The sequence below is a fragment of the Lutra lutra genome, chromosome 11 (assembly GCF_902655055.1).
Source record: "Lutra lutra chromosome 11, mLutLut1.2, whole genome shotgun sequence".
Classification (NCBI taxonomy): Eukaryota; Metazoa; Chordata; class Mammalia; order Carnivora; family Mustelidae; genus Lutra; species Lutra lutra.
Genome location: NC_062288.1, coordinates 49,514,100 through 49,537,760, shown reverse-complemented (window position 1 = coordinate 49,537,760; position 23,661 = coordinate 49,514,100). Strand labels below are relative to the sequence as shown.

General features: G+C 36.8%; 1 protein-coding gene and 1 non-coding gene across 2 annotated transcripts in view; one reads left to right on the top strand and one right to left on the bottom strand.

Moving 5' to 3' along the window:
- Positions 1-23,661, top strand: part of CRPPA (CDP-L-ribitol pyrophosphorylase A) — a 301,401-nt gene that overhangs the window by 246,405 nt on the left and 31,335 nt on the right. The window lies entirely within an intron of this gene.
- On the bottom strand, positions 22,574-22,677 carry LOC125081556 (small nucleolar RNA U13). Its single transcript, XR_007121751.1, has one exon. It is a non-coding gene; the product is annotated as a small nucleolar RNA U13 (small nucleolar RNA).

Genomic DNA, 23,661 nt, shown 5'->3' with positions numbered 1-23,661 from the left:
TTAAAGCCTCTGCCTTCGGCTCAGGTCATGATCCCGGGGTCCTGGGATCGAGCCCCGTGTCGGGCTCTCTGCTCAGCGGGGAGCCTGCTTCCTCCTCTCTCTCTGCCTGTCTCTCTGCCTACTTGTGATCTCTATCTGTCAAATGAATAAAAAAATCTTTAAAAAAAATAATTGCATATTTCACGTGTAACAAAAGAAATTGTCAGTCTTTTTTTTTTAATGACTCAGAAGTTATACTCAAACTTCAAAGATTTTTAAGGTAATGTAACCATTTTTGGAAAACATCAGCTTATTGGGGTTTGTATTATATGGTTCTTTTTTAGCATCTTTGCATTCCTCTTTCTACAGGGCTTCCTATAGGAAATTTTATCATGTCCATTCTACTTAAAAGTTCATTTACCCTTGTCAGCAAATCATTTATTAATACAGATACAAAGCTAACTTTTTTATATATCAGGTCTTACAAAATTAGCTCTCCAAAGTCTTTATACTTTAGAAAATGAGTTTCTCATAATAAATATTAATATTTGCTAGTTTTAAAAGTTCTGCTTTGAGGATTTATTTAAATTGGGTAAAAATATAATAGATATAGGAATATACAAACATTTGTAGTCTTTTAGTTCTTGATACTGTATCAGTCCAGGTAAAGGCTAAGCTCCTCTAACAGAGACATCTGGAAGCAGTGGCTCAAATAAGACAGAAGTTTATTTCTGTCTTGGGTAACAGTCTGGGTCTTTTAGCAGCTCTGTTTCATGCAGGTCATGCCAGTGTGTAACTTCTGTGTGTAACTTCCTAAGTCACTGGTTGCCACACCTATAAATAAAAATGGAAAGGAAAGAACATAATCCTTGGGCCAAAGACTTCCTCTTTAGCTAGTCAAATAGAAGTTGCTCACATTTTTCTTGCAGTCCATTAGCAATGAGGGATGAATCACATGGCCAAGCATGTACCAAAGGAAGCTAGGAAAAATGGTCAGCCAGCAGCCATGTCTCAGCTACACTTTTCTGCTGGAGAGAAGGAAGGAGAAAGTCTTTAGTGGACAGCTAACAATATCTGACACAGATACAATGAATGGAAAAGAGAAACACACTGTTCTAAGAGCAGTATTCCACTCCTAGAGATTTTTGAAAAATCTGACTTTGGGTTGTCATATTAATAGTCCAGGTTACCCTGTGCTTTGTAGATTTGATTATAAACTGCAAAGTTCATTTAACATGTCTTATACAGAACCAACAAACCTCCTTAAGGAGAGAAGAAGAGTGTATCTTGAGATAAAAAGCCATGTTATACTGAGAGTTTCACCTCTACCTATTTTACGTATACCTCCTTTCCAATTGCTTACTTTCCCAAATTAACTGTGCATTTGTAAATATATTCATATATATTCATTTCCCCCATCCCATGTTTGGTATTGGGCTCCCTCCTACCTAGGACTTTAGAGTTCAGAAGGGGAACTGTATCTGGAGACAGTCACGTGTAATACATGAACTAGATGGGTAGCAAAAAGGAGGTGTTTCAGAAAGAAGAGATGAGCCTACTTGGGGGTGTGAACAATGACTAGAAGTATCAATATTTACAAAAAGGAAAATCATAGTGACATGACAGGAAGAAAAAAAAAAGTGTGTCCAAGGACATGGGATCTGGGGGACTGCAAATTAGGTGATAGCAGTAGAGTGAAGGGTCCATAAATGGTACAGGGTGTTCAAAAGGACCTTGGGTGCCATGCTGATATGTCATCATGACCTATTTGGTGAGTCTAAAGCCCCTGGAATATGAGACTGTATTTCTGGGATTTATGTCACTCTGGAGATGTCCTTGCAAATGGTAGTCTAGAATAATTTTTCTTTTTTCTTAACTTTTAAGCATAAAACATATCACTATAAAAAATAAACCAGCGATTTTTTTAGCTCAAAATATGAAAATGCAAATTTCAGGGTATAATAGTATTTTTTAAATCTGTTTTTCATTATGTAACAGAATAAAAGTTCAGTCTACATTTTAATATGCAATATACTCTAAATCTTTTTTTTTAAATAGTATATAGCAATACAATTGCATCCATCCTTTTTCCATGAGAGGAACACTTTATTTCTACATAAAAAATGAGTATAAAGACCGTATGAGATAACTTTTGTTATACAATTTCTACTAATCTAGTGATATTAAACAAGCATTCTGTTTTGTGTTCAACCATACAAAAGAAGTATCGTATGACATGTTGAAAATATTTTTGAAATCGCATAAAACTTTCAAAGGAAGTTTGTACGTAATGGGTAGCCACTGAAGGTGTTCTAGCCAGAGAGTAATTTGATTACATTGCTTTATAATTTATTTATATTTTTAAAAGATAGATTTATTTATTTATTTGACAGAGAGAGAGAGATCACAAGTAGAGAGGCAGGCAGAGATAGAGGGGGAAGGAGGCTACCTGCTGAGCAGAGAGCTTGTTGCGGGGATGGATCCCAGGACCCTGATCGTGACCTGAGCTGAAGACAGAGGTTTAACCAACTGAGCCACCCAGGTACCCCAATTATATTGCTTTATAGAAAGATCACTTTCAAAGCATCTTGGTAGATGAATTGAAAATAAATTGAGATAGAAAGAGAAATGAGTAGAAAGAAGGTAAGGCCAGGTGAAATGTGAGTGTGGGAGGAACGGGAGGGAGCATGGAAGATGGAGTCAAGAGACACCCACTAGGAGCAGAAAGTAGAAGTCTTAGAGAACGAGAGGGCCAAGGATGGGGAGGGAGCAGGGGATGGGGGGAAAGGGCTCTGGAGGGCTGGGATGGTGTGGGCTGCAGCCTTCCAGCCACTGCTGGTGGAGACAGTGTTGACTAGCGAAGAAGATTCGGGGAAAAGGGAACATCTAGAAGGGAAGCTCACACATGTGTTCTGTTTTAGAAATTTAATTAATATTATCTTATTAATATAATGACAGTATTCATATGACTTGGTTTTACCCTAATGCTGACTTGTTGCAGAACATATTGTTTCCATGTGAGAATCTTCTCCCAACTCTTAGATGTCCTTCCAAGTACTTCCTTTAATTCTAGTTCCTTATCTTCCTCATGTCTGTGTCTCCAAATCAGAATAACAAGAACATGCTTACAAGTCTCACTTCTTGTCTCCCTTGGGCGTTTTGGGGGAGCATTTGTGCCCTGAAAGATTTCCCGGTGCCTCAGAAAGCACTAGAAGTATTTCTTCTCTTTCTCAGAAGCTTCCTGTGACTTGCTTTGAAGTCTTTGTGATCAAGAGAATTAATCTGAGTCTCTGAGGGCATTGGATGTAGAGTGAAAAACTTGTCTTTGCTGTTAACTTGCTGTGTTGTGTTGGGCAGAAGACGTCACCCTTTTGGAGCTTTATTGTGCCATTTGTAAAATGAAAGGTTTGGGTTAGATGAGAGTTTCTTAACTTATTTGGTTGGCTTCCTTTCAGGGGATCTGTGAGCTCCCTAAAATCATATGGAAAATTCCGTGTCTCTATGCGAACACTCTTCTACAAGAAGACCCACAGATTTCATCAGATTCTTAGGGTTCTGGGACCCCCCCAAAAAAAGTAAAAACAACAACAAAAAGCACTATCATGATCATTTGACGTAACGACTGGATTTCTTGCCATAAAATGTCCATCTTTTGATGGCAGCAAAAGTATTCCACATGACATGGAATTTTCTTAGCTGTAGACCTATCATTTTATGAGTTCATTCTTAAGTTATGCTGTACCTTTTAGTGCCTCTGTGATCATCCAAGATGCCACCAGTGACATCTGAGCATCTGGTTTCTGAGGGCGAGTTTGGAGTGGGGAAAATCAAGTGAAAGTACAGAGGTCAGCTGAGGAAGGATTCTGTGTGGTCCAAACTTGTGCCACTTGATTCTTGAGACTAGGAGCATATTTAGATTTTCTTCCTTTCACTTATGCAAGCCACAAAAAAGGATGTTAAGCCCTTGGCACTGTCCTTTGACAGAGTTGCCAATGTCTGTCCTAGACACAGAAATTGGCTGCAAACTACAAGTATGGCCAAAACTGGCCAAAAGCTTGTCTAACTCTGAGCAGTGACAGTTATGGAGATAAAGTGAGTGAGATAAAATGAGAATGAGTGTTGATCCTAGAGCTATTTTTAAGTCTGACCCTTGGCCAGTGCTCTAGTAAACTAACCCAAACACACTTCGTAAGTTCCAGATAGCATAAATATCTAGTGATTACTTTTCCCTTCTCATTAACTCAGTAAGAATATACAAAGTTTAACTTAATTTCTGTGTGCTTAATTTATAAACACTGGTTTAGTCTTTAAGAAATTTGTACAGGGGGGCACCTGGGTGGCTCAGTGGGTTAAAGCCTCTGCCTTCAGCTCAGGTCATGATCCCAGGGTCCTCGGATCGAGCCCCACATCGGAATCTCTGCTCAGCAGGGAGCCTGCTTCCCCTCCTCTCTCTCTGCTTGCCTCTCTGCCTACTTGTGATCTCTGTCAATTAAATAAATAAAAATCTTAAAAAAAAAAAAAGAAATTTGTACAGGACCTATATTGCCCTTAATCATATTCATTTATGCTGTCCCCTCCCCTTGACTTCCTCTTACATCTCTCCCATATCCTGGAGACTATTGCTTTCAAACTAACTGAGGTTAAATGACCCATTTTTGTTCATTTGTTTGTTTATTGTAATTTTCCTAAATTTATCTTGTGTTTTTACCATACATAGCTGGTAAGGAACTTGTCATGTGACTCACCACATTAGATTCAGCAATGTTGGAACTGGTCCATAACCTGTTAAGTGACGTGAATCCACTGATCACCTGGCTGGAAATTGCAGGAATATGATTTGCAGGAATTTTTGCAGGACTGAAATGAGAGGACAGTTGATATAGTGGAATATGTATGATGGTGATTGCTGGCCCATGGTTTGGTAGAAAACATAATTAGGACAATGAACCCAAAGCAGCACCCTTAGTATTCAAATGCGATAACATTTTTTGGATTCATAAGTGAGAATCAGTGGTAAAATATTAATATAGAAAAGCTTTAATCAAAGAAACTACATTAAAAAGACTATCACGTTTTGCTATAAGGTCTCAAGAACAAGAAAATCTCAAAATGTGATCTCTAGTTCTAAACTGGTTGACAAATCAAAGAAGAAATTATTTTATCGGTGATGATATATTTAATACTCAGGCACACATTTTTACTCTGGTGTGGCTGAAGATTAATCTTGTTACTATCAATACGTGGACATGATATATAAAAGCATCCCTTTACATTCAGCATGTAGTTCCACATACAATTCACAATTCACATGGGGAATCAAGTCTGTTAAACGTAACCAGGGCTCAATAAATGTATTTATGTTATATTCCTGGAGGTGAAAACCTTGAGTTCTGTTTCTGTTCTGTTTTGGCTCACTGCATTGCAAGTAGGAAGAGGCAGGCCATGCCCCCTGCTCACATTAAGTCAGAGCATTTGAAGTGAGATGGAAAGAGTGATTTTAAAGCAATTTAAAATTTAAGAACTTTTAAGGTATGACAAAGGATTCATTCAGCTTCAGTCCTAACATTTGGCATCCTCCACCTGGTGATTTGTCACCAGGATCACTTCAGCATCTTCCACCCAACAGTCATCAATCTTTTTTTTTTTTTTTTTTTGGCCATTCTATTACTATCAATAATACCCTCCTTAATAAGACAGAAAGGTGTTTTTTTTTTAATTTTATTCATTTATTTGACAGACAGAGAAAACACAAGTAGGCAGAGAGGCAGGCAGAGAGAGAGAGAGGAGGAAGCAGGCTTCCTGCTGAGCAGAGAACCCCATGTGGGGCTTAATCCCAGGACCCTGGGATCATGACCAGAGCCGAAGGCAGAGGCTTAACCCACTGAGTGCCCCAGAAAGGTGTTTGTTTTATTTTATTTTAATTTTTTTTAAGATTTTTATTTATTCATTTGACAGACAGAGATCACAAGTAGGCTGAGAGGCAGGCAAAGAGAGAGGAGGAAGCAGGCTCCCCGCCGAGCAGAGAGTCCGATGCGGGGCTCCATCCCAGGACCCTGGGATCATGACCTGAGCTGAAGGCAGAGGCCCCAACCCACTGAGCCACCCAGGCGCCCCAAGGTGTTTGTTTTAATAGTTAAAGTAAGTTTTAAAAATTCTAAAGCACAAAGGAAGTTACTGATTTTCCCCAAATTGAGGGGAAATAACACTACTACGTAAAACCTAGTTCCTAAAGTACTCTGTTGAAATTGTACAATACAGAGTTTTTGATAAGTTTGTTATTAAACAGTCATTTTGCTCATTTAAAGTATTTATTCAAGTATAAAATGTTTTTAAGTAATGGTGGCTCAAAAAAGCACTCTATTGAATTGCACCAGTTCTATTGCGTAGAATGTCCCAATGAGGTGAAATGAGCTTCTATTAATACTTGATGATTCTATTTAAAGGGCTAAATGATTAGATAGATGTATTTAGAACTTGCGGGTCTCCTAAGGAACTATCTCAGTAAATAGGGATACTATATATTGTCTTTCTAAATAAAAATGTTAGGCTTGAATGCTAAATTTTGAAAAAATGGAGAATACTAGATAAAGTTCTTGATATTCTCAGTACTGAACACACTGCCTGTACCTCGGGTGACATCATGTTTATTCTCAGGGCTTCTATGACCCTAGTGAGAAACCAGGGGCACTGACATGGGAGGGCTATCTGCATGTTTCCGGTGCATTCCCTGCAGAATGCTCTTGTAGATCTGGCATTTCATAATATTATCATAGCCTTGGTCTGTCTTTCCATGCTGTGGCAAGACAGGATGCAGGTGTTTCAATTTCACTACTTCATGGCCTCTCTGGAAGGCATTTAAAATAGAGATTTTTAGTGGTTAATAATAAAACCACAAGTAAATTTTAAAGATCTAGTGGGTTTTATCAATCAGTTTATGAATTAGCAGCCAGTCTATCAAGTAAAGGGCAGTTCTGAGGAGTTGTACAAAATGGAAGGATTTTATGGGACAGGACAATTAGCAAAAGAAAAGAAAAGATTATTCCAAGTAAGGTCAGCTTACCTTAGGGTAAGTAGAAAGGATCTCCTTGGGTGGATTACCTCATCATCCTTTAGGGGAATGGAGAGGGGCCCCTATGACAGATGACCTCATTGGTGTTGACCAGAAAAATCCTGACTGATCTCTTAAGACTATGTTTCTGTGGGAGGCTGAGATCGCAAGTAGGTTAGTATTAAGCCCTGGTTTGGTGACTTGGCCTAGTATAGGTGACTCCATTTGAAGCATGAGAGAGAGAGAGAGAGAAAGAGAGAGAGAGATGGGATGAGAGAGAGTGAGTGTGGTGTGTATGTGTGTGTGTTTAAACTCTGGAATCCATCCTAGGTGAATCTGAGTCAACTCAGTTCCTTCCAGATCACCAATGACTTGGTTTGTGGTGATGCGGGGAAAGAAACCATATGTAGATCTATTTTTTTTAAAGCCCATGTTTGTTTTTCTAAATTCTGGTTTTGTTGTGCATACATGAAATCATGATTTAGGTGTGCTCTTCATTTGCTTTTGCTTAGAGCAATGTTATCAGAGTCATCATGACTCTTAGAAAATGCTGCTTATGATAATGGAGGGGCTGCTGCAAGATTAGTTTTCTTCCTTTCTGGAGATAAGTATAAAGGAAATAAAATGCAGGAAATTTTCAGACTTGTAAAGAGTAAACTTTAAAATTAAATTTTAGGCTTTACTGACCTTAACATGCAATATTCATTTTTCTGGATACCAATTGCTTCAAGTCTAAAGGGCACATTAACATGTTTCAGAAACTTCACTGAGAGGGCTTTATTTTTGTTTACCACTTAAAATTGTTTTTTCCTGTGCATGAAGTGAGACATTTTGGACATAGTTACTGCTTATCCACTTGTTTCACTGTAGCATATCAACTAGTTTTTTATTGTATTTGGCAGGTTTATTTATTTAAGAAAGACTTAAAGGACATTTTCTGAAATATTGGTTGGCAAGAAAATGAAGAACACCAACAATAGCAAGAGAATTGTCCCAACTCAGAGGTTTGCATCACTTCCCTCTCCTGAGGTGACACAGTGTTGTTACTTATTGGAAGGGTTAGAAAAAGAGCTGACAGTGGTTTGCAGATCAAATCCTACTTCACTTGGCACCTGGCCCCATTCTCTTGGGCACAGTCTGCCTAGTCTGGGCCACACACCTATTGTCATTTAATTTAAGGTTTTTAAGTTAAAAAAAAATACTCCAAGAAGGGCTACCCTTCTCTATATGTACATGCAAAATTTTTGTGCCCTTTTTGTGTTAATACCATAAAATATTACAGAAAACACCTTCATAAGCTTTACAGAAAAACTTAGAGATTTCCATATAACATATACATCTTGCAATTTTTTTTAATTCTATTTGTAACTGTTTTGTATTGCCTTTGCTCCATTCCCTAGTGATGGCAAGTGTGATAGGATTAAATTATTGTTAGTACAGCTGACCCTTGAACAACACGGGTTTGAACTTTGAGGATCCACTTATATGCAGATTTTTTTTTTCAATAGATACAATACTGTAAATATATTTCCTCTTTCCTAGGATTTTCTTAATATTTTCTTTTCTCTAGCTTTATTGAACGATTGTAGTATGTAATACATATGATGTAGAAGATATGCATTAATAGACTGTTTATATTATAAATAAGTCTTCTGGTCAACAGTAGACTACTAGTAAAATTTTGGGGGAATCAAAAGTTATATGCAGATTTTCAACACTCCCCTCACTGAAATGGACAGATCATCCAAGCAAAAGATCAACAAGGAAATCAAGGCCTTAAATGACACACTGGACCAGATGGACATCACAGATATATTCAGAACATTTCATCCCAAAGCAACAGAATACACATTCTTCTCTAGTGCACATGGAACGTTCTCCAGAATAGATCACATTCTTGGTCCTAAATCAAGTCTCAACCGGTATCAAAAGATTGGGATCATTCCCTGCATATTTTCAGACCACAATGCTCTAAAGCTAGAACTCAATAACAAGAGGAAATTTGGAAAGAACCCAAATACATGGAGACTAAACAGCATCCTTCTAAAGAATGAATGGGTCAACCAGGAAATCAAAGAAGAATTGAAAAAATTTATGGAAACAAATGATAATGAAAACACAACAGTTCAGAATCTGTGGGACACAACAAAGGCAGTCCTGAGAGGAAAATATATAGCGGTACAAGCCTTTCTCAAGAAACAAGAAAGGTCTCAGGTACACAACCTAACCCTACACCTAAAGGAGCTGGAGAAAGAACAAGAAAGAAACCCTAAACCCAGCAGGAGAAGAGAAATCATAAAGATCAGAGCAGAAATCAATGAAATAGAAACCAAAAAAACAATAGAACAAATCAACGAAACTAGGAGCTGGTTCTTTGAAAGAATTAATAAGATTGATAAACCCCTGGCCAGACTTATCAAAAAGAAAAGAGAAAGGACCCAAATAAATAAAATCATGAATGAAAGAGGAGAGATCACAACGAACACCAAAGAAATACAGACAATTATAAGAACATACTATGAGCAACTCTACGCCAACAAATTTGACAATCTGGAAGAAATGGATGGATTCCTAGAGACATATAAACTACCACAACTGAACCAGGAAGAAATAGAAAGCCTGAACAGACCCATAACCAGTAAGGAGATTGAAACAGTCATCAAAAATCTCCAAACAAACAAAAGCCCAGGGCCAGACGGCTTCCCCGGGGGAATTCTACCAAACATTTAAAGAAGAACTAATTCCTATTCTCCTGAAACTGTTCCAAAAAATAGCAATAGAAGGAAAACTTCCAAACTCATTTTATGAGGCCAGCATCACCTTGATCCCAAAACCAGACAAGGATCCCATCAAAAAAGAGAACTACAGACCAATATCCTTGATGAACACAGATGCAAAAATTCTCGCCAAAATACTAGCCAATAGGATTCAACAGTACGTTAAAAGGATTATTCACCACGACCAAGTGGGATTTATTCCAGGGCTGCAAGGCTGGTTCAACATCCGCAAATCAATCAATGTGATACAACACATTAATAAAAGAAAGAACAAGAACCATATGATACTCTCCATAGATGCTGAAAAAGCATTTGACAAAGTACAGCATCCCTTCCTGATCAAAACTCTTCAAAGTGTAGGGATAGACGGCACATACCTCAATATTATCAAAGCCATCTATGAAAAACCCACCGCAAATATCATTCTCAATGGAGAAAAACTGAAAGCTTTTCGGCTAAGGTCAGGAACACGGCAGGGATGTCCGTTATCACCACTGCTATTCAACATAGTACTAGAAGTCCTAGCCTCAGCAATCAGACAACAAAAGGAAATTAAAGGCATCCAAATCGGCAAAGAAGAAGTCAAACTATCACTCTTCGCAGATGATATGATACTCTATGTGGAAAACCCAAAAGACTCCACCCCAAAACTGCTAGAACTTGTACAGGAATTCAGTAAAGTGTCAGGATATAAAATCAATGCACAGAAATCAGTTGCACTTCTCTACACCAACAACAAGACAGAAGAAAGAGAAATTAAGGAGTCCATCCCATTTACAATTGCACCCAAAACTATAAGATACCTAGGAATAAACCTAACCAAAGAGACTAAGAATCTATACTCAGAAAACTATAAAGTACTCATGAAAGAAATTGAGGAAGACACAAAGAAATGGAAAAATGTTCCATGCTCCTGGATTGGAAGAATAAATATTTTGAAAATGCCTATGCTACCTAAAGCAATCTACACATTTAATGCAATTCCTATCAAAGTACCCTCCATTTTTTTCAAAGAAATGGAACAAATAATCCTAAAATTTATATGGAACCAGAAAAGACCTCGAATAGCCAAAGGAATATTGAAAAAGAAAGCCAAAGTTGGTGGCATCACAATTCCGGACTTCAAGCTCTATTACAAAGCTGTCATCATCAAGACAGCATGGTACTGGCACAAAAACAGACACATAGATCAATGGAACAGAATAGAGAGCCCAGAAATGGACCCTCAACTCTATGGTCAACTCATCTTCGACAAAGCAGGAAAGAATGTCCAATGGAACAAAGACAGCCTCTTCAATAAATGGTGTTGGGAAAATTGGACAGCCACATGCAGAAAAATGAAATTGGATCATTTCCTTACACCACACACGAAAATAGACTCAAAATGGATGAAGGATCTCAATGTGAGAAAGGAATCCATCAAAATCCTCGAGGAGAACACAGGCAGCAACCTCTTCGACGTCAGCCGCAGCAACATCTTCCTAGGAACATCACCAAAGGCAAGGGAAGCAAGGGCAAAAATGAACTTTTGGGATTTTATCAAGATCAAAAGCTTTTGCACAGCAAAGGAAACAGTTAACAAAACCAAAAGACAACTGACAGAATGGGAGAAGATATTTGCAAATGACATATCAGATAAAGGGCTAGTGTCCAAAATCTATGAAGAACTTAGCAAACTCAACACCCAAAGAACAAAGAATCCAATCAAGAAATGGGCAGAGGACATGAACAGACATTTCTGCAAAGAAGACATCCAGATGGCCAACAGACACATGAAAAAGTGCTCCATATCACTCGGCATCAGGGAAATACAAATCAAAACCACCATGAGATATCACCTCACACCAGTCAGAATGGCTAAAATTAACAAGTCAGGAAATGACAGATGCTGGCGAGGATGTGGAGAAAGGGGAACCCTCCTACACTGTTGGTGGGAATGCAAGCTGGTGCAACCACTCTGGAAAACAGCATGGAGGTTCCTCAAAATGTTGAAAATAGAACTACCCTATGACCCTGCAATTGCACTGCTGGGTATTTACCCTAAAGATACAAACATAGTGATCCGAAGGGGCACATGCACCCGAATGTTTATAGCAGCAATGTCTACAATAGCCAAACTATGGAAAGAACCTAGATGTCCATCTACAGACGAATGGATAAAGAAGAGGTGGTATATATACACAATGGAATACTATGCAGCCATCAAAAGAAATGAAATCTTGCCATTTGCGACGACGTGGATGGAACTAGAGGGTATCATGCTTAGCGAACTAAGCCAATCGGAGAAAGACAACTATCATATGATCTCCCTGATATGAGGGAGAGGAGATGCAACATGGGGGGTCGAGGGGGTAGGAGAAGAGTAAATGAAACAAGATGGGATTGGGAGGGAGACAAACCATAAGTGACTCTTAATCTCACAAAACAAACTGAGGGTTGATGGGGGGAGGGGGTTGGGAGAGGGGGTGGGGTTATGGATATCGGGGAGGGTATGTGCTATGGTGAGTGTTGTGAAGTGTGTAAACCTGGCGATTCGCAGACCTGTACCCCTGGGGATAAAAATATATGTTTATAAAGCTGTAAAAAAAAAAAAAAAAAAGAAGGAAAGGATGAATCCCCAAGTTTTGTAGCAACATGGACGGGACTGGAAGAGATTATGCTGAGTGAAATAAGTCAAGCAGAGAGAGTCAATTATCATATGGTTTCACTTATTTGTGGAGCATAACAAATAGCATGGAGGACAAGGGGAGATGGAGAGGAGAAGGGAGTTGAGGGAAATTGGAAGGGGAGGTGAACCATGAGAGACTATGGACTCTGAAAAACGATCTGAGAATTTTGAAGGGGTGGGGGGTGGGAGGTTGGGGGCACCAGGTGGTGGGTATTGTAGAGGGCACGGATTGCATGGAGCACTGGGTGTGGTGCAAAAATAATGAATACTGTTATGCTGAAAAAAATAAAAAAATTAAAAAAAAAGTTATATGCAGATTTTCAACTAGGCAGGGGTTTGATACCCCTAACCCCCACATTGTTAAAAGGTCAGCTATATGATGATTGCTGCATATGTCTGTTATTGCTGATACATCATTAGGGAGAACAGATTATATTCATTACCCCTTGGATGGAAACTTAGTGTTTTATAACTTCTCTAGGATACAGAGATAATTGAAATGAATATTGTCTATCTGCAGAATAATAATTACTGTGTATCTCCCCCTAGTATCCCAGTTTTACTTTATAATCGTACTCTAAATATTTTCTATTGACCAGAAATGCATAAATATTCCACTATTGATAAATAGAAAAGAATTACATTCAATAAAAATGAAAATTATAGTTTCAGAGTAGAAAACATATCCTTCCCAAGTTTTTGTGGAGATTGTATTTTTTTAAAGATTGTATTTATTTATTTGACAGAGAGAGACAGTGAGAAAGGGAACACAAGCTGGGGGAGTGGGTGAGGAAGTAGGCCTCCCACTGAGCAGGGAGCCCATTGGAGAGGTCGATCCCAGCACCCTGGAATCATGACCTAAGCTGAAGGCAGACCCTTAATGGCCAAGCCACCTAGGCACCCCTGAAGATTGCATTTTTAAGAGAAAAAAGTGTGTATGTCCAACTATGCTGAAAATGTTGTGTATGTGCAAAAATAACTTCAAACGGTTATATAAGCAATTGCACTGGGGGAGATGCAGTGTGTATATAGTAAGTTTGACAGGACGTAGTATGAATGGCAAGCGGAATAGACAGTCTTAAGGACTAGAAGAGATTCATCATTTCTGTGTGAGGGGATTGAGAGATGCTTTGTGTAATGAATATCAACATCAAATGTACTAGGATCAAAAAATCTGAAAGACCACGGTTAGATGAATGAGGGCAGGAACTAAACTGTCATTGTGTTAATTCAAAGGTATGAGAAACCTTGTGCATAATGGGCAGTAAATAAATATTTGTAAAATATGACCACATTTTGGATTTTTAACTGAAGCAGAACTTGCATAACGAGAGTAATAGGAGATTTTGTTAGGCAAGTAAAGACAAAAATGGCAGAAAGCTGGAGTTACTATGTTACTATGCCTTAATTAATTCTTGAATAATGCTTTCTTGGGTCTGTAGTACATGCTGGGATTGGTGGAAGGCACTGAAATAAGGCAGACATGTTCCGACCATCAAAGAGCTTAGAGTACAACTGGGTTTAAGTAGGGGCAATTCATACTTTTTTTCGCAAGGGAAGTCCTGTTGTTTAATTCTTGAATGCAGGTAATTAAGCCACTACTGCATAATGGTGTCTGTCGTATGAAGGCCATGCTTGGTAGAGATAGCACAGAACACAGGTATGTGTGATGACAAAGTCAGAGTATTCTTGGAACCACACATATTTATATCAGGCTACCGATAGAAGGTTGGATTTAAAAGGTGAATCCTTGAATATTTATAAGGAGATAGATGAGAGCATGTGGCATGCATCAGGTGAATGAAAACTGGGGGGTTGCCTCTTTATAGGAGAGGGTGGGGTGTCACTTGTGACATCATCCCAGTTTTAGGATTTCAAATGAGATGAGTGTAAAATTCATTGGATTCTATTAAAATTTCTAAAATGGTTATTTAGGCACAAGATGCTAAGTTGCTTAAGGCTTTTGTCCTCATGTTTTTGTACAAAGCATGTGCTATTTTACTTGTTATTTGAAGCCTTTATCTACTACGCATTCTTTATACAGAAATGCCTTTGATGATAAACACAGATACCAACTGGCAGCATATAAAATATAGCTTATAGTCAACTTGGTAATAAAAATAGTGCCCCTCCCCCCACCCAAAATATATCCAGGTCCTAAGTCCTGGAACCTGTGAATATGTTACCTTACATGGCAAAAGAAAATTAAGGTTGCAGATTCAAATAAGGTTGCTAATCAGCTGACCTTAAAGAAGGGATATTAACCTGGGTAATCTGAGTAGACTCAGTATTTTCACAATAGTGTTTAAAAGTGGAAGAAGGAGACAGGAGAATCAGACAGATACGAAGCGAGAAAGATGTGACCAACTAGTGCTGACTTTGAAGCCAAAGAATGTGGGTAACTTCTAGAAGCTGTAAAAGGCAGGAAGTAGTGTCTCCCCTAGAGCCTTTAGCTCAATGAGATCTGTATGAGTTCTGACCAATAGAACTATGAAATAATAAATTTGTATTGTTTTAAGCCACTGACTTTGTGGTCATTCATTATGACAACAAATCGAAAATTAATACATCAACATTTAATAGTGGTAAGGAACATTTATAGCTTATTGTTTGAAAATGCTTGAAACAAAATGTTGTATATTAATGACAAGGAGTTGGAGAATAAAATGTCAAAATTATTAGAATTTAATACCATAGTTTAAAATCATGATTTGTTTAATGTTAAGTGTGAGTGTAACTTTAATAAAAATCTTAGAATAGTATAGTTGTTTTGTCTTTAAATCCTTGCAGATGAAGCAAAAACAATTTGAGTCAAACCATAATGAAGTTTAATGGCATAATTAAGTGATTTTAAAAGGGGGATATTAATATTTTTAAATATAACAGAATTAAAAATATCCTGGTGCCCAGATTAATTGGATATTAACAGCATAATAAAGTACTTCAAATCTGAGGAATCATGTTTTTTATAAGTCATGATCTTGGTGAAAAGATTTCCCCAATAATTCATATTTTCTTCAAGTTCCCAAAATTCATAATGAAGTGTGTGTACGTGTCTGGGTGTGGGGGATGTGCTTTAACAAAATAAGAATCACTTTCTCTGGGTTGAAAATTATACCATAATGAAATTTCCCAGGAAAGGTTTGGTGTTGAGGCCAGGTCTCTCACATAAGCGATTGAATACATGACTATGTATGTCTCTGCAATTTTAAATGAATCATGTGCAAAATGCGTTTTGACACTTAAATGTGCAGTTACTAATTTAAGAATTTTAAAGAGTCTCTCATGAAGATTGCCAGTGAAGAACTAGTAGCTGACTGTCCTTTCAGAAAAGTTACTTATGTTTGAAAAGCTTTATTTTACCCCTGTCTTCCAGCCACCAGTCTCTCCCAAGAAAACTTTGAATATAGATTATTACAGAATATTCCAGGAATATCAAATACCAAATACTTGGTACGTTAATGTCATAGAGTGCCTCCACATTTTGGCTAAACTTATGAAGTATGTTTCCAAAAGCTTAAATTTTTTAAAGTTAGCCAGTAAGCTGCATTGTGGCTATTGTATATACTATAATAGTATGTCCTATTTGGGAGGGACATTAATTTCTTCTACTTCTGGGTTGATATTCTCCTAAAGATAAGAAATTTTGTCTCAGTTCATAAAATAATATTGCTAGATTGATATTCAGTACATCTAAAGGTAAATCACACTTGCTTGTATTATCTCTTTGAATTTAAATTTACTTATCTCTAATTAGACCCTTAATTGTCCTTCCTTCTTTGTCGTCGTGTGCCTCAAATGACATAATATATTAGAAATGCATGTGAAATAACCTAAGACATGGATTCCCAGAATTCCCTATCCCCCACCAGAAGAGTTAATGACAACATGGTGAAATTTATTTGCAAATTATGTTACTGCATTGCACTGATAGAGACTTAGGATGTATATTGACTTATAAAACATTCTGAGTAGTCAGGCAACAAAGAAGCCAATTTGCCCCAGCCTTTCCTACACTTAGTAGACTATGATGCCCAGAACGTAGAATACAAGTTATGTAACGTTTTTTGGAAAATGCCTTCACACAGAAATTTACACATGAGGAAACTGACGCCTCAGGCTTACAGCTTGGTCATGGGGCAGAAGGTACCACATCTTTACACTCAGCAGAATTGCCTTTATTTTCTTCTTTACATTTTGTAGGTAGAGAACCACAGAGGTTTAATAGGTTTTTTATGGGATTGGGGATTTTAGAAACAATTCTCAGTATCTTTGATTGCATAACTTTTTTTTTTTTTTTAAGATAGGGATAAAGAAAGGTGGGGAGGGACAGCAGAGAGAATCTTAAGGAAACTCACCACTGAGTTTGGAACCCAATACGGGCTCGAACTCATTCACAACACTGAGATCATGACCTGAGCTGAAATCAAGAGTTGGACACTTAATTGAATGAACCACCCAGGGACCCCTAATTGCATCTGTTTAAAATTTACTTATTGTTGTTACTATTAGTATCATCATCATTATATTCCGTTTGATCCTAACTTGCCTGTTTTCAAAGTGTTTGTGATGACTCTAGTAGAAATTGTGCATGATATTTACTTTATGACTGCATACCAATAATTTTACAGAACCATACTTGAGTCTAAAAGCATAACGTGATAGTTTTGTGGAAAACTTAATTGAGGTTCAAAAGCTCTACTCATTTCATACAATTATTTATATATTGTGTGTTAATTCTGTGACACCTATTGAATAAATTGTATGTAAAGTTTAGTATATGTGACTATAAATCAACCACATGAAACTTCTTCCTCTTGATTATGAACATTACCGTAATTATGTTTCCCGAGGACAGTCAGTTTTATTCAAACAATAGAAGCCAGCAAGTTGAAGGCCTTATTTTGTGTGCTATGGTGCTTAACCTTGCTTCTATGGATACTTAACATAATACTGAACTCCAGCTAACGTGAATCTCCTGCATGTCTGTAAGTTTCTGTGCTATGCTTTTCTGGCCTTGGATTTTTACTGACTTGTGTCTCAAAATTGTTGCATAGAGAAGTTTTTAATTCTCTGGGTGTCTAATGATAAAATCTTTCCTGAATAATGGAAAGTTTTACCCTATAAATACCCAGAAGCGTATATTTCAAACCCATTTAACCTCAAGTATTGACTCTCAGAGAGGAAGCTTATATATAGGTAAGGTTTTGTGTGTGTGTGTGTGTGTGTGTGTGTGCTTTTATTTCTAAGATGGGGATGATGATCATGGTTCTGATGGTCATGATATGGACTTGTATACTGTTTGCCATATGGCAGTGCTATTATCAGTGCTTTGTATTCATTAATTCAGCCAGTTACAAGATAGAGAATATCTTCTATTTTTCCCAACCTCACTTTTTAATTGTGAGCTTCCAATAGAGTACAAAACTGACAAGCCTACCCTGTTACAAATATTTACTGTAATTTTTTTCTTGATCTATTTCAAGCACTTGTTACTCATTTTTAAATCATCTTGGTGAAATCTTACTATAATTTTTATTTGAGGAAGAAGAAACTAAGTTATAGGTGAACTAGGTTGAGATTGATTACTCTTTGCTCTGGTGATTTTATAATGCATTAATGTGCTAAAATCTAGAAGTACTTAAAACCTCATTAGAATTTAACACAGGATAAAATTTTGAATTATACATTATTCTCAAGAAGAGATTTATTACAGACCTTTTACTGATAATGTAGATGGTGCATTTTGAATAGACTAGGAATGTAGCCAAAGATATTTAAAATACTAGTGTATGGATATAATGTGGAAAACTCTTAGCACAGACTTTTTTTTTTTTTTTTTTTTTTAGGAAAGGGGGACTGTTTTGAAACAATTGTTTTCCCATGACTAGCTCAAAATCAATAGTTTTATTAGCATTTATATTTGAATTACCAGAATCTCAGTGTGTAGTCTTTCTATTACTATATAATCTTTTTTTATACAATGTAGAACTTAATTCTTAAAATTAGAAACCTTTTCACATTAAGTGTGGTCCTGTATTTAAATTAAGGTGAGTACGTGAATATTTTGTACTCAGTGGAAGATCCAGGCTTGTCTAAAATTATTCATACAAAGTCTTTGCTGGCATTTTCTCATCAAACAATTTGAAATGTAGTTAAATAATATTTCTAGCACTCTGATAATTACTAGCCTGGGAAAGATAAGAATTATAGTGAATGGTAGAATCTATGATGCCTTTTTGGTATGCCCTTTAAAATGAAATATTTTAATACTCATATTTACATAGCTCACTTAAATCTCTTATGTTTAATATTTTAGATTTGTTAGTCTCTGTAAGAAAGTAAATCAAAAGTTCTGTACAGCTTTTAGCTCTTTTAGAGTTATATTTTCTTAACTCATTTACATATATTAGAGAAGACAAATACAGAAAAGTGGGTTCTCGGTGTTTTACATGAATTCAGACATCAAGTGTTGATAAAATATTTAAGAAATTGTATAATTAAAGCATAGGTATCAAAATATTTTTTATGAATTATTATAATTTTTCTTAAAAAGGGTGAGAGAAGATAACAAGGGTTTTTGGGTGCTTATCTCTACTATTGTAGCATAAAAGCAGCCAGACAAACTGTAAATGAGTGGTTGGCCATGTTCCAATGACACATTTCAAAGAGAAGAAATAACACTGATTTGTTCTGAGGGCCATAGTTTCCCGACCCCTGGTATGAGATCACAACTGACATGGAAGGAGGAAGGTGCAGGAAACAGAATGCAAACTGGACAATTAGGAAGGATCAACCAAGTGAAGGTTCTTCCTTCAGCTCAGGTCCACTGACAGGTTTTAGGCATTAACATGCAGCATGTTGTATGCTGGTTTTGTTTTGTTTTGTTTGTTTTCGACTTACATCTCTTTTTTCCATCTCAGATGTAGAGTTCAATGATTAATCAGTTGCTTATAACACCCAGTTCTCATCACGTCACTTGCTCACCTTAATGCTCATCATCCAGTTATGCCATCCCCCTACCCATCTCCCCTCCAGCAACCTTCAGTTTTTTCCTAGACTTAAAAGTCTCTCATGGTTTGCCTCTCTCTCTGGGAGAACTTCCCATTCAGTATTCTCTCCCTTCCCCCACAGTCCATTGTACCATTTCTTATATTCCACGGCTTTCTTTTTCTTGTGAAATATGTCATGCCTATTTTTACTGCCTGAGGCATATCCTACCTGAGGGTTTGTGCACCCTAAATGTTAAAAACCATTCTGTTTGTTGGGGTGCCTGGGTGGCTCAGTGGGTTAAAGCCTCTACCTTCAGCTCAGGTCATGATCCCAGTGTCCTAGGATCAAACCCCACATCAAGCCCCACATTGGACTCTCTGCCCCACAGGGAGCCTGCTTTCTCTCTGCCTGCCTCTCTGCCTGCTTATGATCTCTGTCTGTCAAATAAATAAATAAAATCTTTGGGGGAAAAAAAAACATTCTGTTTGTTTAAAATGGCAGCAGTTTATAAATAAATGTGTCCCAGATTGTTGAAACAGATATGTAGGAGATGCTGAGAAATACTCCAGCCTCACCAAAGTTTTCCATGAATTAGAAGGGCTGTTCCTAGAAGACTGAGACAAAAAGGATTATAAAAGGCCATGGTTTTGAAACTATGCTTTTGGAAAACTGACAGGTTGGTCAGGGGCTTCTGTGGATGGTGAGGTCAGAAAAGAGTGTCATTGCTGCTCCTGATGGTTCAACTGAGGCAATTCAACTTTATTGAGCATTTCAAGTCTCTGCCTGTTAATGTATATGAATAAAAAATTAAGATAAAACTTCTTTAAAACTACTGTAAAATAGTAAATTGATAATATAAATATAGTACCTATGTTTTCTTTTTTCTGTCCTAGCCTGTACAGTATTTCTTTGGATATACTTAATCATGGGCAATAATTCTGCTTGGCTTTTTTAAAACAAGGTGTATAATAATGGCAAAATAGTATTAATCTTTAATGAGGTCTGTGGGAAATATGGATGACCAGACTCTGAGTCTGTTAAGCATGGCACCTCTTTGTATTTTGTTGCAGTTTTTCTGCTCTGGAAAAACAATGTAACTATTGATGATTAGTCTTGGCATTCCAGTATAGAAAGTACTGCCAAGTATCTAAATTGGGATTATTTAAGTAATGTTATTAACTCTTAAGCCATATAGTATTTCAGTCTCGGTAACACAAGAGATGCATTTTACATTCCTTCCTTCCTTTCTTGATGAATTTTTCTTAAGTACCTACTATCTGCTAAGCTCCAGGGATCTGAAGGAGAATATATAGTTTCATTGCAAGAGGAAAAAAAAAAAAAGCATTTGGCTGCTGTATCGCATTTCTATTTTGAATTATTTTAGTATTAATACTATCCACTTGGAAAAAACTCATGATATTGAGTAATTTAATTTATAAGCATTAACTTCTTAAAATGTGATATTTGATCAGGACTTTTTCAGATCTCCCCTTTAAACATTAAAAAAATTCTGGTATATACAGGGAAGGTTCAGGGGTGGACCTCTCAGATTTTCTTGTCTCTGTTTTGCAGATGAAAAAGAAAATGAGGATGGAGAACCTTAATGAGATACCCAAGGGCACACTGTTCTTACATCAGAGATCTACTAGATTGCCCATTTCTTCCTCCTCCTATTCTTGACTCCACTCTACTCTTCCTCTCCCTCAATTCCTAGCCTTGTGTCTTTCTCATATCTACTCAGATTGAATAGGTCCTTTAAAATGTTCAGTAAATGTTTTGACTAATGATTCTTACTCTCCACCTCTCATCAAAATACAACATAATTTTAAAGAAGAATATGTATTTTTAAATGTTTTCAGAATATATAGACAATTTAATATAGCTAGAGAGTATATTAGGCTCATCAAGTTCCTTTTATCCTTGTGTTTATGTTTTGATGCTCCTGAAGGATTGCAGTTATAATAAGCTCACACACCTCATTGATGTAAGATAAAACATGAAGCACAGGTTAATACAGGTAAATGGAGACTTATGGCATAATTTGGATACCCCCTGATCTCTTAAAAGCTCTTGAAAGAGTCTAAAACATACTTGATTAGTAGCTTTTGCATGTACTTCAAATTTATTTTTTCTGTTTCTCAGGCTCTACAGTTTCATGTTTTTCCCTCACTCCAAAATCCAATACCTTTGCCAGTTCTACCCAAATCCTTTTCTTGAAAATTATAGATAGTTAAGCTATAAGTGGTTTTTCTATCTGAAAGATTATTGTAGGTGGTAAGTAAACAGCAGACATTCTCTAGAAATGATGATCTTGTTTTCACATAAATATGTTCAGTTAGAGAAATATGCCAGAGATATATGAATAGTTGGCATAGTTTATGTTCTATTAACCTTGCTTATTTTTATAGCATGTTTTATTGTCTTAAAATTAATGTATCTATTTTTGGCCACTTCAAAAATGAATAAAGCTTCTGTTGTAAAATAGTTTTCCTACATGGTATTTTCTTGAAGTTTTAATAAAGCATTACTGGTTTAATAAAGCATTACTAGTTTAATCACTCACTGCTCATATTTTGTGCAAAATTATAATTGCAGGCATGCACTGTATGATTCATCATGGGTTGTTTATGTACCCCAAACAGAATGGTAATGAAAAAGCAAAGGTCATAGCTATCTCTAAATCTAGCTCAGAATTATTCATTAAGTTTATTCTCATTATTTTTGTGTACAAAATGCTTATAAAAAAATAGAACCACCAAAGCAGTGGATATTCTTTTTTTTTTTTTAAGATTTATTTACTTATTTGATAGAGACATCACAAGTAGGCAGAGAGGCAGGCAGAGAGAGAGGAGGAAGCAGGCCCCAGCTGGGCAGAGTGCCCGACGCAGGACTCAATCCCAGGACCCCAGGACCATGACTATGACCCGAGCTGAAGGCAGAGGCCTTAACCCACTGAGTCACCCAGGCACCCCAAAGCAGTGGATATTCTAATGAAAAACTGATGTATAGTGTCAGTGGAATTTGAAGGGAAAATTCAACCTCTCTTTGGAATAAATGATTAAAAAGTAAATATAAATAATATATAGTGTTTGGGGTTTTTCCCCCCCACACCAGACAGGTAATGTGCCAAGGTCATTACAAGGTTTGAAGGAGGCACATATCACACAAAGGTGTGAACACCCAATCATCAAGCTTATGAACTACAAAAGGATCTACTGATCTTAATCATATGCTAATAAAGGGAGATTTTGTATAGCTGTCTCTAAACTTCAATCCTCCTTTGAGAATTTAATTTTGAATACCATATGTCTATTGTATTGTTATCATTAAAATGTATACAGTTAATACATGAACCCATACATAAAACAATTTTTAAAATACAGAAATGTAATAAAGAGCAAAATCCCTTTTTGTCCACCTAGTCCCCTCGCTTCCCATGCTTAATCACAACAAAAAGGTTAAAGTATAGATCACTAGAGTTGAATATCTCAGTTATCCTTTCTGAAGTAGTATCTTTTTTTTTTTTAAGATTTTATTTATTTATTTGACAGACAGAGATTACAAGCAGGCAGAGAGACAGTCAGAGGAGGAAGCAGGCTCCCCGCCGAGCAGAGAGCCCGATGCGGGGCTCGATCCCAGGACCCTGGGATCATGACCTGAGCTGAAGGCAGAGGCTTTAACCCACTGAGCCACCCAGGCGCCCCCTGAAGTAGTATCTTAATCTTGTTTTCTGTAGTACAGCACTTCAAGAAATTATCTTACAAATTCAAGTGGCACAAATTATAGATCTCAGGACTCCCAGATATTGGGAATATTTTTAAAGATCTTAATCTAGACACAAATCTTAAATTAAAAAGTATACACACATATATGAAGATATAGGTAATGTGTAGAGGTATCATGTATATACGTGTGTGTATTATATATGTGTGTGTAGCAAATACATAGAAAAATCACTTCAGAGATTTCATGGAAGAAAATAGGTATCCATTGGTTATTGGGCTGGAATGAGAAGTGGGTAGTGGAAACATAAAGCTGATAAATCAGAAATATACATGTGTGTGTATATGTATGTTTGTATAATATAAACTATAATTAAACTATATATTTTGGGCTCTATATATTAATCATAAAATTGTATAATATAAACTATAATTAAACTATATATTTTGGGCTCTATATATTAATCACAAAAT